At 36.1% G+C, this 16,883-nt stretch overlaps 1 protein-coding gene and 1 long non-coding RNA gene across 2 annotated transcripts in view; one reads left to right on the forward strand and one right to left on the reverse strand.

The window, feature by feature from the left end:
• The window catches only part of LOC125253480, a 67,068-nt gene extending 57,206 nt beyond the window's left edge, over window positions 1-9,862 (forward strand). The window contains exon 3 of the long non-coding RNA XR_007181453.1: window positions 9,316-9,862. This is a non-coding gene — a long non-coding RNA (uncharacterized LOC125253480). The remainder of the gene's footprint in view (window positions 1-9,315) is intronic.
• Window positions 1-16,883, reverse strand: part of add3a (adducin 3 (gamma) a) — a 116,804-nt gene that overhangs the window by 97,001 nt on the left and 2,920 nt on the right. The window lies entirely within an intron of this gene.

Consider the following 16,883-nt stretch of genomic DNA (forward strand, 5'->3'; position numbering starts at 1 on the left):
ATGAAGAACATTTTAATTTGTTACTAATACAATCTTCAAGAGAACATTACAATACACTTCAAACTCAAAGAGACAAAGTTTAAGAGGTGCAGCTGCAGCAACATATCCTAAATGCAACCACAAGGCCTTGAACTCCATAAAGCCTCATTTTTCACAAATTCAAAAGCGCAGCAGTCAAAAAAGGTTTAAGTACTTAAGACAAACAACAGTGAGAGACTCTTTACACAATGATATCAGCTTTACTCAGGGAGGGGGTCAATGTGGGCTTGCTGTCAAAATACAAATGCTAAACTAGCATGGCGACCCATGACAGAGTTTGATTGATGCCGGTCGTTTCAAGAACTGAAAGCGTCACATAGAGATTGTGGCTCAACACCAAAAGCCTTTGGGGTTTGTTGGCCGGTAATAATGGTCTTGAGCGAGAGTGAAACTAGAGTTGTTTTTCCTCTTTTTCTGTGATTTTTGTTTCTAAGGTGACAACACATTACAAACTTGATGATGGTGTTTTATATTACAGAAGAATATGACTGCAAAAATAGCATTGTTAAATATCATGAGGGAGATCTTCTACCATAAATGTCAAGAAAATACAATCTCAGGCGGACAGAACCTGCTGTGCCACTTACTTTCAGGGTCATTTTTAAGAGTAAACTGCTGCCTCATCCTTGACTAAATTGCCACATCCAGGAAACTGCCTGCAAGTGTTAAAGAGCTGGTGGAAAAGAGTGTACATTTAGACCTCAGTCATTATTCAAGAACACTGCCCTGCACTTTAAATTTTTCAGTGTTATGTCCAGTTTAGCAACATTGTAGCAAAATTAGGACATCATAACGCAAGTGTTAACCGCAGCTGAAGAGTGGGCCCTGCCCTGTAAACAGTGATACGATAACAAACTGCAATATCCTTCTCTATTGGCTTCTGACTAGCCTCACCCATAATCTATCTGATGGGTAAATGACATGACAATTTTTTTTGTCTTTTTTTTAATCTATCAATTTATAAAAAAATAAATAAAAAAAAAACAATAAAAAAAAACAATGAGATGCATATAATTTCTGAATTAAAATTCATTTTGATATATATAATCTCATTAAAAGATTTTAATTATTGACAAGAAAACCTTTTTTACACAATTATTAAAGAAAAAGAAAAACAACAAAATTTTTTTGCTGCTTATTAACGTAAGTTACTTATTTAAAAAAACCTTTAGAATGCCTTAATGTCATGTGGTGTGACCAAAAACAACAACAACAACAAAATAGGAAATGATATTATAGAAAGGATGCAGACTCTCATGCCCATGTGTCAAGGTCAATAAGTCTCTTAAAATATCAGATAATTTGACCCTATTAAACAAGGCAAAGTTAGTTCAGTTTGTAAAATGTCATATGGTGCAACCGTGCAACTGCCCAAAAATGTAAAGATATTTATAAAGTAATAATTACATTCATAAAAACACTTTATATATTGAAAATATGTAAAAAAAAACTTAAACTCACGTGTTCAAAGTGTAAGCTAAATTAAAAATAAATACTTTTAACATGGTTACACCACAATACTTTAGAAAAATTTAACTGAAATGTTTAAAACTTTAGAAAATAATGATAAATGTGTGTAAACTCACATGTATTCAATAAGATGTGGTTACACCACATGGCATTTTTTAGAGAAATGCAATTTATTTGTTTTTAAATTGTGTAAAATTCTCCAAATCTGTATGAAACACCACATTTCTAAGAACCCGGTATGTGCATATTATTCAACTAGATGATACGTTCCTTTACTTTATCATGAACAAGCTCAAATGTGAACTATACTTTGTCAATAGTCAAAACTCTAGCTCAGCAAGACTAGCCTTTGCCAGACATAATCATGAGAGACTGACGGACAGCAACACCGCCATAAATTTTATCAGATCAGACACCCCAAACCTGAAATCACCCACTGCAATGTGACTAAGGGCCAAACTCTGCTGTTACAACTACTAAACTTCATCCATTATGACAGGATGCAACAAGCTGGATAAAAATAGCCATGCTTCTTCTCCATAAACTTGAACACTGCCTGGAACCAAAGGACTGTGGGTCAAACAGCAGTGCATTTGTTTGTTGAGTCCGTGTTACGTGCAGATCGTTTATGTCATTTTATGCCAAATCAAAGCTGGTTGTGTGTTTAAGATATTTAACAGGGCAGCTAGCGTCTCTGAAGAACATGACCCCTGCTGTACATGGTGAAACTCCAATAATAGAAGGGAATTCCATGTATTTGGAATTAGCATGAACGTCCATCCATAATTTGGCTGTAGCACCACCTTCAGAAGGCTTTGGCACTCTTATTTCAGCACACAGTAGTAAACTTGATCCTATTGGTCATTAACACATCCATAAATACCCACTGTAACATACACAATAATTATCGAAGTGAATGCCATTCCTAGCTCAGATTCCCATCAACAGCCAATAGAAATTTTAAAAGATCTCCCAGTAGATCGGTTAAATCTAGACATATTAGATGAACATTCTCCAAATGATTCTTTGTGATACATTTTGTTATATGCAGGAACCATTTATTTCAAGATGTGACCTTTGATTAATTGTGAGGTATTTTTAATTTTGTATGTGACACCCAACAGAAACATATGTCAAGTCTTTTTTGGGTTTGTCATATGAGCATTTAAGATGAAACACTAATGCATTGTTTGTGAAAATAAACACTTGCAAGGAAAAATGACACCGTGTTTTTGAGCAAATCTGATTCAAATATTCATAAGACTGACTGGTTGCCACCTGCTGGTGTAATTTTGTAACCAACAGAAAGAGTCAGCAGATAAAGCACACTGAATCTGAACAAATCTTTTTGTGAACAGAACATGATTCCAGTCACCGGTATGAATCAAAATCCCCATTACTAGCTGCTAAAGCACTTGGGTACATATTCACCAAAAATCTTAAGGCTAAAAGTTGCTCCTAATATGGAAATTTAGAATCGACTCTTAAAAATTAGGGGCGCGTCACTCCTAATTTTAGAATTTTTCATATAAGAATAATACACCAAAATGAATGCTTTAAAGTAAACCCAGAACTTCTAATGGTAACAATATATATATATATATATATATATATATATATATATATATTTGTAAAAATGACCCCTGGGTGTTTGTAGTAGTACAGTAGGTAACTGAAAAACTTTTTAATCATGATTTTTTTTTTTAAATAAATAAATAAATAAATAAAAAATTTAATCATCAAGAGTTGCCTCTAAAGGTTTGAATGAGGAAAGTCGACTATCAGTGTTTCTAAACTGGTGGGTCGCAAGACCATTTTGGGTGGGATGCAGAGTTTGTAGTCAAAGAAACAACAACAACAACAACAACAACAACTAGATTTATTTACTTTTATTTTGAAAGACGTGAGTGAATGCTGTTGACATTTCTGCAGAGGCTTTGCTGTACTGTCAGACAGAATGTGCTTTTCCATTCCACTGCGCTACAATTCAAAAAGTTTTTCTATGTAAACGCACTAGATGGACATGTTTGACCGTTGTGCTCATGTCTTTTGCAGTATCTCACACATGACACAGCGTCCTAAAAACACTATGCTCAAGTTAAAAAAATGTCTCTAGACATTCCATGGTTATTTTCCCCTATTTCACTGACCCTCGTTTGTCTTGCGTTGTCCTGTTCTAGTATCTGCTGTCAGATAAGATGTCTCATTATTCTAATGTTATTTTCGTAAATTGTTAGAGCAGGTTCACACAAAATGCATTTTTGCAGTCAAAATTAAGAGCATAAATAGCATCACAGTTACACTGTTAATTACCAAATTTATCAAAAAGTACCAATAAATTACATAAGTGGTACATCATGTGTTAGCTGGGAAGAATTTGCAAGCAGGCATGATGTTCATTCTATTCATCAGGATCAGTGTCCATTTGTTTTATTAACAGTTCATGTTAGTATTGTGCATTTACAAAGGTACCGGTACTTTCTGTAACTTTAACCCAGAATACCACCAATTCTATTTTTTTTTTGACTGTGGTGGCTCATACCAACTTACTAACTAGTTTGGGACTGCTGCCTTACCTTATAATATGGTTTATTCATCAATGTGAGTGAAATTCTTACAATTTATGCAGAGCCTGTGTTAAGTAAAGTGGGACAGTACTTGTGTGTATGTCCACCATTTTTTGAGAAATAAATTTGCTTGGTTCAAATTCCTAATAATTTGGGTCACAGCTTAATGGCCATGGGAAAATGTGGGTCCCAAGACCAAACCAGTTGAGAACCACTGTACTATATGAAGCCATAATCTCAATTTCCAGCACTTCAGAATCGATTATTTTTTGCACTGACTTCCTGTCTTACAGATCTTGCATCCCTCCCCACCCCCCAGTGACATACTGAGCTGTTTGTTACTAACATGCAAAAAAAAAAAAAAAAATCTAAATAATTGAATTGTCATGGCAACAAACATTTTTTATTTTTTTAAACAAAAGGCAAAATACTCTTGCGTTATACTTTCTCATTTCACTCACCATTGGCAGGTGTGGCAAAAAGTAACTTTTGGACCCTGTTTGTTAATACAGAGATGTGATTTGGCACTCGATAACAGGAACTACGTGTAGGGTGTGTCCGCCCAGGCAGATGAGTCGTTATATTTAGGTTATTATTTTTTTTCTTTTTCTTTTTACACAATCAGTTCAATAGAGCACATTTCCTTTGTGGGCGGGATGCCATACACCACCCTCAAAGTCACGGTCAGAGGGTCACACACATATATATAAACAGACAAGCTTATTAAACGAGATTTACTTTGTAATGGAATATTAATTGTGTATAAAGTTTTACAATCCTTTTTTATGAAAGTACATTACAGGGCAGGTTTCTGTTCGTACGCAACATGGAAAAACTTGAATAAAATGCTTTTTTGCAATACTCTGTAACAAGTGGCTGTAAAAATAACACACTAACTGCACTGATCCAGATGAAAATTCCATATACAAATACACAACATATGCAGTGCTCAGTGTAAATGAGTACACCCCCTTTGAAAAGTAACATTTTAAACAATATCTCAATGAACACAAAAACAATTTCCAAAATGTTGACAAGACTTGACAATAACATAACTTAGATTACACATTTTTCAGTTTTACTCAAATTAGGGTGATGCAAAAATGAGTACACCCCACAACAAAAACTACTACATCTAGTACTTTGTATGGCCTCCATGATTTTTAATGACAGCACCAAGTCTTCTAGGCATGGAATGAACAAGTTGACGACATTTTGCAACATCTGTCTTTTTCCATTCTTCAAGAATGACCTCTTTAGAGACTGGATGCTGGATGGAGAGTGATGCTTAACTTGTCTCTTCAGAATTCCCCATAGGTGTTCGATTGGATTCAGATCAGGAGCCACTGAATCACTTTCACCCTGTTCTTCTTCAGAAATCCATCAGTGGCCTTAGATGTGCGTTTAGGATCATTGTCATGTTGGAATAGTGCACGACGACCATCTTCTCTTTCAGTATAGAGCAGTACATCTGTGAATTCATGATGCCATCAATGAAATGCAGCTCCCGACACCAGCAGCACTCATGCAGCCCCACACTATGCCACCACCATGTTTCACTGTAGGCACCATGCATTTTTCTTTGTATTCCTCACCTTTGCGACGCCATACAGTTTTGAAGCCATAGGTTCCAAAAACATTTATCTTGGTCTCATCACTCCAGAGTATAGAGTCCCAGTAGTTTTTATCTTTGTCAGCATGGGCCCTGGCAAACTCTAGGCAGGCTTTTTTTGTGCCTGGGCTTTAGGAAAGGCTTCTTTCGTGGACGGCACCCATGCATGCCATTCCTCTGCAGTGTACGCTGTATTGTGTCACGGGAAATAGTCACCCCAGTTTGACTTTCTACTTTAGATAACTGCAGTGAATTTGCATGCTGATTTTCTTCAACCCTTCTCATCAGAAGACGCTCCTGTAGAGGTGTTAACTTCTGTGGCTGACCTGGAAGTGCTACAGTATTCTGACTGATAAGTAAAGCTTTGCTGATCTTCTTGTCGCCTTCACCTTTCTGTTGTAAAGAAATAATTTTCTATCTCAGGTCTTGTGACATTTCTCTTCCATGTGGTGCCATTGCTGACAGCATGAAATGGGAAGGGGTTTTAACACCCTTTTGTAGTCAACTGTCTGCTGGACACCTGTGTAATGAATAATTAGACTCACCTGTGGTTGAATTCTTGTTAAATTAGACATTTGTAGTCTAAAATTTAGCTTTGCTCCAGAGACTTTCAGTGGGGTGTAATATTTTTGCATCACCTTAATTTGAGTAAAACTGAAAAATGTGTAATCTAAGTTATAATATTAACCGTACTTTCATGTTATAAGTTAAACAGATGTTATATATAAAATTTGGTCTTGTCAACATTTTGGAAATTTTTTGTGTTCATTGAGATATTGTTTAAAATGTTACTTTTCAAAGGGGGTGTACTCATTTACGCTGAGCACTGACATGTGTATAACTTTGGGCTAGTTTCACACATGAAGATGCTCTCTGCGCATTCCTGAGAAAGCTGAGCTGTTTTAGCCGGAGGGAGGGATGTATGGCTGACAGCACGTATATATCTTCATTAGTACACATGCGCTCAGGTTTGTGTACTCAACCATGAGAGATGGCAAAAAAGTAGATTTTCCGAATTCCAAAAGATTCAATGACAAATTAAGCCGAGTCAAGGATTAACTTGACGATTCACACCTTCAATTACGTTGTCAAAAAGATGCTAGGCATTAGGGAGGATGTCTTTAGAAAAGAGCTTGACTAAACGCTGTACATTTTAATTTGACCTCAAACTGCTCTGTTCCTTGGGCCGTAAAAATCAACCTCAACCATGTGAGCTCACACCCACTTCCTCTAAACTGACTGTGATTTAAAATCTCAGGATTCGTAGACCAGATCTGAGTCTCTGTGTGATTTAAACCTTACCGAGCAGCAAAGTGCTCGGAATCTGACACGTTAAATTAAATAAGCGCCTAGGATCTATCAATAAAGAGAAGAGTGGTTGGATGTCTTTGTTTTCATGGCAGTACCGCCTGAGGTTCACAAAGGTGGAACCTTTTAATGTTGGACAAAAGGACCCCTTGGGCATTTTATGGATACAAAGTGTTGATTTTAAGCTGCAACAAAGGCCTGTGGTCCACTGGAAGCGATGCAAAACCACTGTATGGAGCTACATTCAGTCTCGACATGTTTATGTTTGTCTCAAAGCAAAAGATCACAGTGATCCAACTTTGGCCTGTGGAAAAGGCCTGTGTTTGGCAGGGTCAGTGACATCCAGAGTGATGGATGTTTTTCAGTCCAAACGAAGCTACTTTTGATGCAAATGTCAGAAGTTATTTAACCCTTGTCTGACCTTATAGACATTTTTGTCTTTTTCAGTTTTTTTTTTTTTTTTTATCATTTTGCCTGTGTTAATGCCAACTGCATAACTTTTGTCACGTGTGTTTTTTTTTATTGAAATTTTGGTATTTCACTCCCATTTCCTTTAAAAAAAATCTGCTTTGCACACAAAATAGTTCCTCTCAGGACCTTTTGGACAAAAATATCCCCATTGAAACCCATTAAAACTGCCATTTTTAATCCCAAGGCCATTTAACTATAAAATGTTGCAATCTTTGTTAACAGACTTTCATTTTGTTGGTAAGGCTTCAAAATTTAAATTGTTACCATTTTGTACCAGATGGTGCCTTTTTCTCAGGTTTGGCCTATAAAGCAATATTCACTTTATTCTTGTTTTCTGCTTTTGCTTATTATAGAGCCAATTGGATAAATTATGCAGCTATAATTGTGTGGGTGTGTTGGTGTGTTGGTAAAGATGTCACAGTGTGGTTTGTGTGTAATAAAAAAAAATTGTGTGTGTGTGTGTGTGTGCGCGCGCTAGTGTGTGCTTGTAATATTTGAGAGAGAAAAACTCATTTTTTCAAGTCACAAATCCAATCACTGTGTGCACCAGTGAAGCTTTGCTGGCATCTATCAAGGAAAAATAGGTACTGCACCCAAACAAAATCTTACTGAAAGCTCATTTTTTGAGATATCAACCTCAAATTTGGAACACAACTTTATTAGATTTATGGCTTTGATTTTCTAGCAGTTTTAGAATTCAACATGTTTCATAAAATATATATTTTATATAAGAATATTCATAAATCATTTTCATAAACTTCTGCCAAGGGTATTCTTTAAAAAGAAACCAAACTTAAGTCTGTGCTCCCAAGCTTGAAATTTTTGTGACTGTTTTGACATGGGCATTTTTGCCCTCTACATGGACCTACGTGTAACTTTAATTGACGCAAAAGGGTTAAATATGCTACCGTTCAAAAGTTTTGGGTCTGTAATATCTTTGAATGTTTTTGAAAGAAGTCTCTTATATGCTCACCAAGGGTGCATTTATCTTAACAAAAATACTGTAAAAACAATAATATTGTGAAATATTATTACAATTTAAAAAAATATATAAAAATATAAAAATATATACATTTCAATTTACAAAATACATATTTAAATGGTTCACAGTTATTTGTCATTATTTATTCATGCTCATTAAAGTTTTAACATGTATACAACAAGATAAAGTGCTTGACATTGATGAAACACCCATATACAATATTTACCAAAACACAAGAAAAAATATGAATAAACTCAACTACTTACACCTGAAATTATCTCATGTTTGGTTTTAGCTCACAGAGGGGTACCAACACAATAACAGTATTTTAGACCACATTTTTAAGCAGAAAGAAAGACAGACGTGACGGCCACATCTGGAAGTGATTGTGCTGCTCTCAGCAGATGTGAAATGACAGTGATTGGGCCCATTAAACTCCTGACCTGGAACATTTTTACTAATGTGGTCCCAACACAGACACATGCCCCACGGGGTCAAGCCTCACCCTAAACACCACCAAACAACATTATTACCCACACAAACTACATCTGAGTTGCTTGAGCTGGCAACTGTCAAACTACAGCTACATCCCTCCCAATATCATCAGCAAAGTAAAATTGTTACAAAACATTGATAGCTGGCATGAATATGGCCTTGTTTGAAAGTGCATGCAATCTCTTTTAAAATTAAAATGAAATTTTAATCACCATTTAATTTATTTTATTTAGTCTGATTTGAATCTCTTGCATAAGACGTCTGGCCTCTCAGACCCAGCATGCACAAAACTGGCTGGGACATCAAACAGTTTAGTTTCAAACTCATTTGAGTCAGCTCTTGGCATCTCTTTCTCATTTTTTTTCTCACAGGGTACGACCTCGTAACCATGGCGAAGGACTGCTAATATCAATGCAAATGGATTCACTGCTTGCAGGAATTCAGCTGGACTGGAGGAAGCCCGAGTGCCACTCCAGAGGAGGAATCGACTGAGGAGCCTACGCATTTTCATTCCCACAGTCCAGAAACTTAAAACCAAAAACTACAAAACCAGACAAAAATAAACAGTTTATGCAGCATCTATATTCAGTCCTAAAAATGGCTCAGGGGAATAAAACCAGGGAGTGAAGTTCAAAGAGGGAATGGAGATCCAGTTCAAAATGTAGAGGATTTCTATCTTTTACCCACATAACAGCCACCAAATGCTATGCAAATTTCATACATAAAATATAGTGATTTTCTGCACCTGTGGTTTAACACTTAAATGCATACCTCAGGTCTTTATCGAGCCGGGACGTCATTCACTACCCTGCTCCTCATTCACTTTTTAAAGATAGACATCAACCTTTTTAGTATTCCTCAATCAATTCATTATTAACAATATAACAAGAAAAAAAATCATAACATTTTTAAAAGAATGCCCATTTTCCCATTCATTTCTTGTAAAAATTGTATAGGGTCACTAACGACCCGAGATGTGTATCAGTGTACGGATATTTTTTTCTGCACAACAATAATTGAATCTTTGATGACTGAATAAGCTGTTTGTCTGATACACAATGATGAAGTGACATTTCATTCAGACAGAAAACGAAAGACTAGAAAGTACTGAACGCAATCAAATATGACTCACCTGATGGATCTGGTGAAGCTGTCAGCGATCAAATTATTGATTTTGAAAATGTTGAAAATTATATTGAATATAAAAATTATAAAAATTATAAATTATTTTGAGAACGCGAATTGGCTCATATTCGCGATCTCAAACATATTCTCAAAACTATCATTTGCTGAATGTACTGGGAAATGAGCTCTGACGAGGACAGTGATGATGGCATAAAACATCTGCTTAAACTGAGCCCTTCCAAGCTCTATTTTATTCTTCTGTAATTGTTACTCTAATATCAGAGGACTTTTATATTATCGCGACAGGTAGAGATCCATCTGTGTTTGATATAGATCCGGGTCGCTAAAGACCCAAATATGTAAAAATGATGGACGAAACATTGAAGGGTTAAAAATATACTGTATGTCCCCAACTAGAGTGAATCTCTGCCATTTCCACCACTGTCTATAATGGATACTGTAAACTTGTGTAAACTTCAGAAGAAAAGTCTAGTCCCTTCATCAAAAATGTAGGGCTTCATCATGATCTTGTTTTTGCTAATTTAAAGAATGTTTCTTAATCAGATATCACTATGCTATGCTGGTAGGCTATGCTGTTAGCTTGTTCACCAAAGGCTAATGAATAAAACAACAAAGAGGAAATATTTGTGCCAGGTTCTTTTGTGCCAATGCACTCTTGTAGTTCACATTGGTTTTAAAAACTTTCACCATTTTCAACAAAAGTTTAAATATAAAGACTTTAGAAGAAGACTTAAATATTAAAAGATTATTGGAGTACATTTTACAAGAAAATTCTATTTCAGTCTTTCTACTAGAGTAGAAATGTACAGACTTTTTAAAATTTCAGTACCAAGACGGTACTGAAATTTTAAAAATGTGACGCTTTGAGCGCTGTTGAGCGGATTCGTAAACACCTCTGATTGGCCATTGTGTTCCCACGCTTATCGGATATGTCTGTAATTGGCTACAATGATCAACGCATGGGAAGATTTGAAAGCACACGGAAGTGTTTGAATTTGAAAGCGGGAGCGTTTGAAAGCAAGTGTCTATCAGCGGACTGGTCCACGATAGATGCCTGCTTTCAAACGCTCCTGTGTGTATCTGTGTAAGCATTCAGTGAAGAGTGTCATTGATGACTACAACATGTTTTTGAAGTGTTAATCACTGAAGCCTATCACAGACATATATACGATGAGCGTGTGTGAATACAATTGCCAATTAGGGGTGTTTACAAATCTGCTCATCAGCGCTCAAATAGTCACATTTTTAATATTTCAGTACCGACTTGGTACCGAAGTCAGTATATTTGACAACTCTACTTTGTACTTCAAAATGTCATGTTTAATTCATTGTGTTACCATTTATTAGAGCTGCATGATTAATCATTAAAAGATTGCAATCTCATTCCTTAATGACAACAATCTGCCTGTCTTTTACACCTTGGACAAAATCACAGCAGAACATTCAAATCTGTGTTCGCGCTGCCGCTGAGCCAGAGAGCAGTTATTATGTATAGGTATTAAAAAGTCTTTTCAACAACACAGTATCATTATTTCTGTGTTACAAACATTCAAAGGAACAAGTACTGGGATAAAAGTTTATTGTTCGATCAAAATAGAGCAGATCCCCTTTTGAAAGTAAATAGGAGCTTCAAATAACGATTGTATCATTACATCATTGTACCAGTAGGTGCCGACAAATTACTTGAAAAATGTATTTGTCACTGAATCATTCATCCAAGAGATTCATTCAAAAACGTTGATTCATCCAGTTATAAAACAACTGAAGTATTTATGAGAGTCACTGAATCATTCATTCAAACCGATTGTTTTTTTTAAAAATTCATTTAAATTAATGATTAACACTTTTAATTGGAATGCAGCAATTAACATTTTGTCAGAACCTTTAATAAATTACTCAGAATCATGTGAGAATCGCAATCTCTAAAAAATAAAAAAATAAAAAATAAAAAAAAAATGTGATTTTTAATTTACACAGAATTGTGAAGCTCTACCATTTATCTATAACTTAAAAATTGTGTGTGATTAGATACAGCCAAATCAAATTTTTCAAAAATCATGCTAGCTGCAAATCAAACATCAAATTCTGACTGGTCATGCTTTCAGCGAGGACAGAAACATAACTTGACTCTGGAAACGTGTCGCATCTCTGAATAGAAGGATGTTGAGAGTGTAAGAGGACATGGAAAAGATCTCTTAGACAAGACATAAGCCCATTCAAAGTCTGTGAAAGGAGTCCTTAGTGTCACATCCAAAGCGATCTCATGGGGTCTGTCCTCCTCTCACTTCCTGTGGTGGGATAGAGTTGTGTTACAGGCTGTGAGAACCATATCTATGGGGCCTGTTTCCACCCACACATGTATAAAGAGATTATTCTGACCCTTATCCCACAGAGACGCCATTCCTGACAATGACGCTGTCTTATGCTACACCGGCTCATCCAATTATATTACAAGACTTGCTCATGTTGCGCTCTGTCATTTAGCTTGTTCATCTATAATCAAACAACCCCGCAGAACAATATGTGGATATGTCTAAGGTCACATTATGCTGCTGTGCGCCGTTTTGTGGGTTTATAAATCTTGTGTTTGACTGGTAAACTACAGGAATCTGGAATGTCAATGCAGACCTTCTTCTCCAATGGACTTTAGGCTGTAAAACTCTAGTTTAAGGGGGTCTTCCAATGATAATAAGAGATATTCCTCTCTTAAAAGTTCATCAAGAAAAAGCACATTTCCATGTGTTGACTACAACCTCCTATGTCCTTGACCTTAAAAAGCTGATGCAAAAATGGACTGCTTTTGGCTTTAGGACAATTCACAAATTAATGACTCTTGAGAGATGGCTGCTGTAATGAATTGGAGTCAAAAAGACTCAGAAACTCACTAGTAATGGCTTTGAATCACCTGAATGAATTATTTGTTAATTCACAGAAACAACATCTGCCTCATTTACAAACAAAGATGTTTTTTAAATGTCAAGAACATTAAAATATTTCACAAAAATAGCTTTGTTTTTGTTTATTATGTAGTAAAAAAAAACCCTAAAAATATTAAATGTTCTTAAATTTTGGCACCACTTTTACAAACTCTTTCGCCATTTTCACTACATTTGTACACCTACGTTTTCATGTTTCAAATTTTACAAAATTTACTGCACTATTTCATAATCAAATCAAAACACATCATTGGAAAGGTCTGAGACTCAAGGTACCATATTTGGCAAATGATATTGCGATATTGTGATAATAATATTGTGACAGAAATATATTAATTTGTGAGTGACAGGAGAACGCATAAAGTTTTTTCAATAGATTGTGGGTATTTTTGGTATAGCGCCTAAACAAAATCTTACATGAAGCTCAATTTTTCTGAGGTCAACTTTAAATTTGAAATACAACTTGGTTAGACTGGCTTTGATTCTGTACTAACTTTGGAGTCCAATTTATTTTGTAATATATATATATATATATATATATATATATATATACACACAGTGCTGCTTTAAAGTTTGTGAACCACTTGCAGAATCTGCGAAAATGTGAATAATTTTAACAAAATAAGAGGGATCATACAAAATGCATGTCATTTTTTTATTTAGTACTGTCCTGAGTAAGATATTTGACATAAACAATGTTTTGTCCACAAGACAAAAAATAGCTGAATTTATAAATATGACCCAATTCAAAAGTTTATGAACCCTTGATTCTTAATAATGTGTGTGGTTACCTGGATAATCCGCGACTGTTTTTATGTTTTGTGATGGTTGTTCATGAGTCTCTTGTTTGTCCTGAGTAGTTAAACTGCCCAATATTCTTCAAAAAAAATTCCTCCAGGTCCATAAAATGTAGTTTTTCAGCAAATTTTGTGTATTTGAATCATTTCAGCAGTGACTGTATGATTTTGAGATATGTCTTTTCACACTGAGGACAATTGAGGGACTCAAACACAACTATTAAAAAAGGTTCAAACATTCACTGATGCTCCAGAAAGAAACACGATGCATTAAGAGCCGGGGGGTGAAAACTTTTGAATTTGAAGATCAAGGAATATTGTACTTAATTTGTCTTCTGGCAAACATTTAAGTGTCTTCTGTTGCTTCTGAAGGGCAGTACTAAATGAAGAAGAAAAAAAAGATATTGAAACAAAATAAGAAAAATTTGGACATCTTTATCCTGTTCAAAAGTTTTCATCCCTGACTCTTAATGCATCGTGTTTCCATCTGGAGCATCAGTGAATGTTTGCAGCTTTTTTAATAGTTGTGTTTGAGTCCCTCAATTGTCCTTGAGAATAACTTGGCACTTAACGATTTTATCATTACATCTTTACACCAGTAGGTGGCGACAAGTGACTGTTAAAAAAAGTATTTGTCATTGAATCATTTGTTCAAGAGATTCATTCAAAAACACTTATTCATCATCCAGTAAAGAAACAAGTGTTTATGAGTGAGTCGCAGCAATTAACATTTTGTCAGAACTTCTAGTAAATTACATGTTATTTTTTTTAGTCTGTCCAGATTCATGGGAGAATTGTGATCTCTATTTGAAACAAAAAAAAAATTGATTCTCAATTTATCCAGAATCGTGCAGCTCTACTACTAATCATTCAGATCAACAACTAGTAATTTCCCTAATTTAAACCAAAGGATTAGCAGCACAGAACACATTTACATACAAAAGTGCTCAGCTGCAACTTTTCAGTTGCTGTGCCACATGCAAATGGTGAAAAAGGAAACCAGGATAAAACAAATCCAAAATTAAACTCATATGGAGCAGCAAGACCAAAGACAGCGAGAGTAACTTGCACAATAAAAACAACACCACCAGCACTAACACACGCTCCACACATCCTCAAAACAAAATGAAAAGTTTCCATGGCAGAACGCAGTCAGCATGTGGAGCTCATATGTTTCTGATAAGCGTTAATGGGGAACTGTGAGGTAATGATGAAGTCATGCTTGTCCACTGGACAGGTTCAAATAAAAGACTGGTGCTTTCCAAATGGTTTCATACTTACTCAAGCACCGACACACATAGGCAAACACACACACACACACACACACACACACACACACACACACACACACACACACACACACACACACTCATGCAGAGCTTGTCAGGGCAAGAGAAGATAAAATTATGGTTTCAATTTGTGTTTCTCTCTATACACTGCTGGATAACAGATACTCTAAATGCATCTCTACATGTATCTGACCTCAGAAAACATTCTCAGCAGATCATGGGTTTTTTCCTGATTTGAAGAAGAAAAACAGAAAGAAGCCTGATCATCTGCAATATTCATGCGCTCCTTATGAAAAATGCGTGAAGAGAGAGACAAGCAGACACACCCATCGAGACAGAAAAAATATCAAAGGAGAAATGCTAAAAAATGTTTTATGAACTCAAATCCTAGCATTAAAGATAAAAATGTGCACCATTAATTCAAAATCTAGTCGATTTTAGCTACAATCCAGAAAACTGATTATCAATACAAACGAAGGCCACTTTCACTCCGCAACAGAATACGGTTGTCAGTCCAATATTTGAGTCCTTAATATGGTTACGTTCACACACAGTTCAGTTATTTACAGGATGGACAACTCACTGTTCTCCACTGGAGTTTCTTCCATCAGTTTTGTGTTCTACGTGCGACTCAAATGCTCCGCTCTCCATCCAGACATAAAACCTGCTGGTTAATAAAGATTTGACGTATGAACTTGCAAACAGAGTTGTCAAAAGTACAACTTCGGTACTGAAATATTAAAAATGTGACGCAAACGGGAGCGTTTGAAAGCAGGCGTCTATTGCGGATCATTCCATTGATAGACGCCTGCTTTCAAACGCTCTCGCTTTCAAATTCAAACACTTCTGTGTCCTTTCAAACGCTCCCGTGCATTGATCACTGTAGCCAATCACAGACATATCTGATGAGCGCGTCAACACAATGGCCAATCTGAGGCATTTACAAATCCGCTCAACACTCAAAGCGTCACCTTTTTTAAATTTCAGAACCAATAGGTAGCGAAGTCGGTACTTTTGACAACTCTACTTGCAAATCTTGTTGTGTCAAAAGTGATATATAGTCTCTAGAACGTCTGATGCATAAGGCACACAAAATGAGAAACATTTCAGGAGTTTCGAATTCGTCATCCAATTGGATGAATTCTCCAGGAGTTCCGGGAGATGAGTGTGTCGCGTTCTTTAATGGTCCGCCTGGAAACAAAGCCGTTGTGAAGCCAAGCCCCCTCATGGAAGAAGAAAGCCATCATGTTTACAACTGTGACGATGAGTGCTTATCAGGATCAACTAAACAAGTTTGTTGCACCATTGTTGCAGTAAACTTGCACAATGTTCTTGAATGAATTGGCCACCGGTCCGTTATTGTGGGGACATCGACTTTACATTTTCACGCCCCTAAACATGACAGTCAGATGACCTCTTGGGCGGTCCTCGGCAAATGAAAGTTGCGATGGAGTCTTTTATGGACGTCACCATCTTTGATATTACTTTGGTCACTGTCGCTATGGTTACTGTTAAGAGAATACAGGCTTGACTCTTGCTGAATGTTCATACAGACAGTATTCGAGATGCTATTGTAAGTTGATGTTTGAACAGGACATTTCAATGAACGGGACAATGATACGCATCCATTTTCTTTCTCAATTGTCTATATAAGCAACCGTGTTTACGAGGATACTCACCGATACGGGCATTTTGACATAATTTTGGTGTATGTATCCGTTCAAGCTCAAATAGACGCAGAAGAGAACAGAATTGACCCTTCGCAAAGACC

Source organism: Megalobrama amblycephala, linkage group LG2, assembly GCF_018812025.1.
Source record: "Megalobrama amblycephala isolate DHTTF-2021 linkage group LG2, ASM1881202v1, whole genome shotgun sequence".
In the NCBI taxonomy this organism is placed as follows: Eukaryota; Metazoa; Chordata; class Actinopteri; order Cypriniformes; family Xenocyprididae; genus Megalobrama; species Megalobrama amblycephala.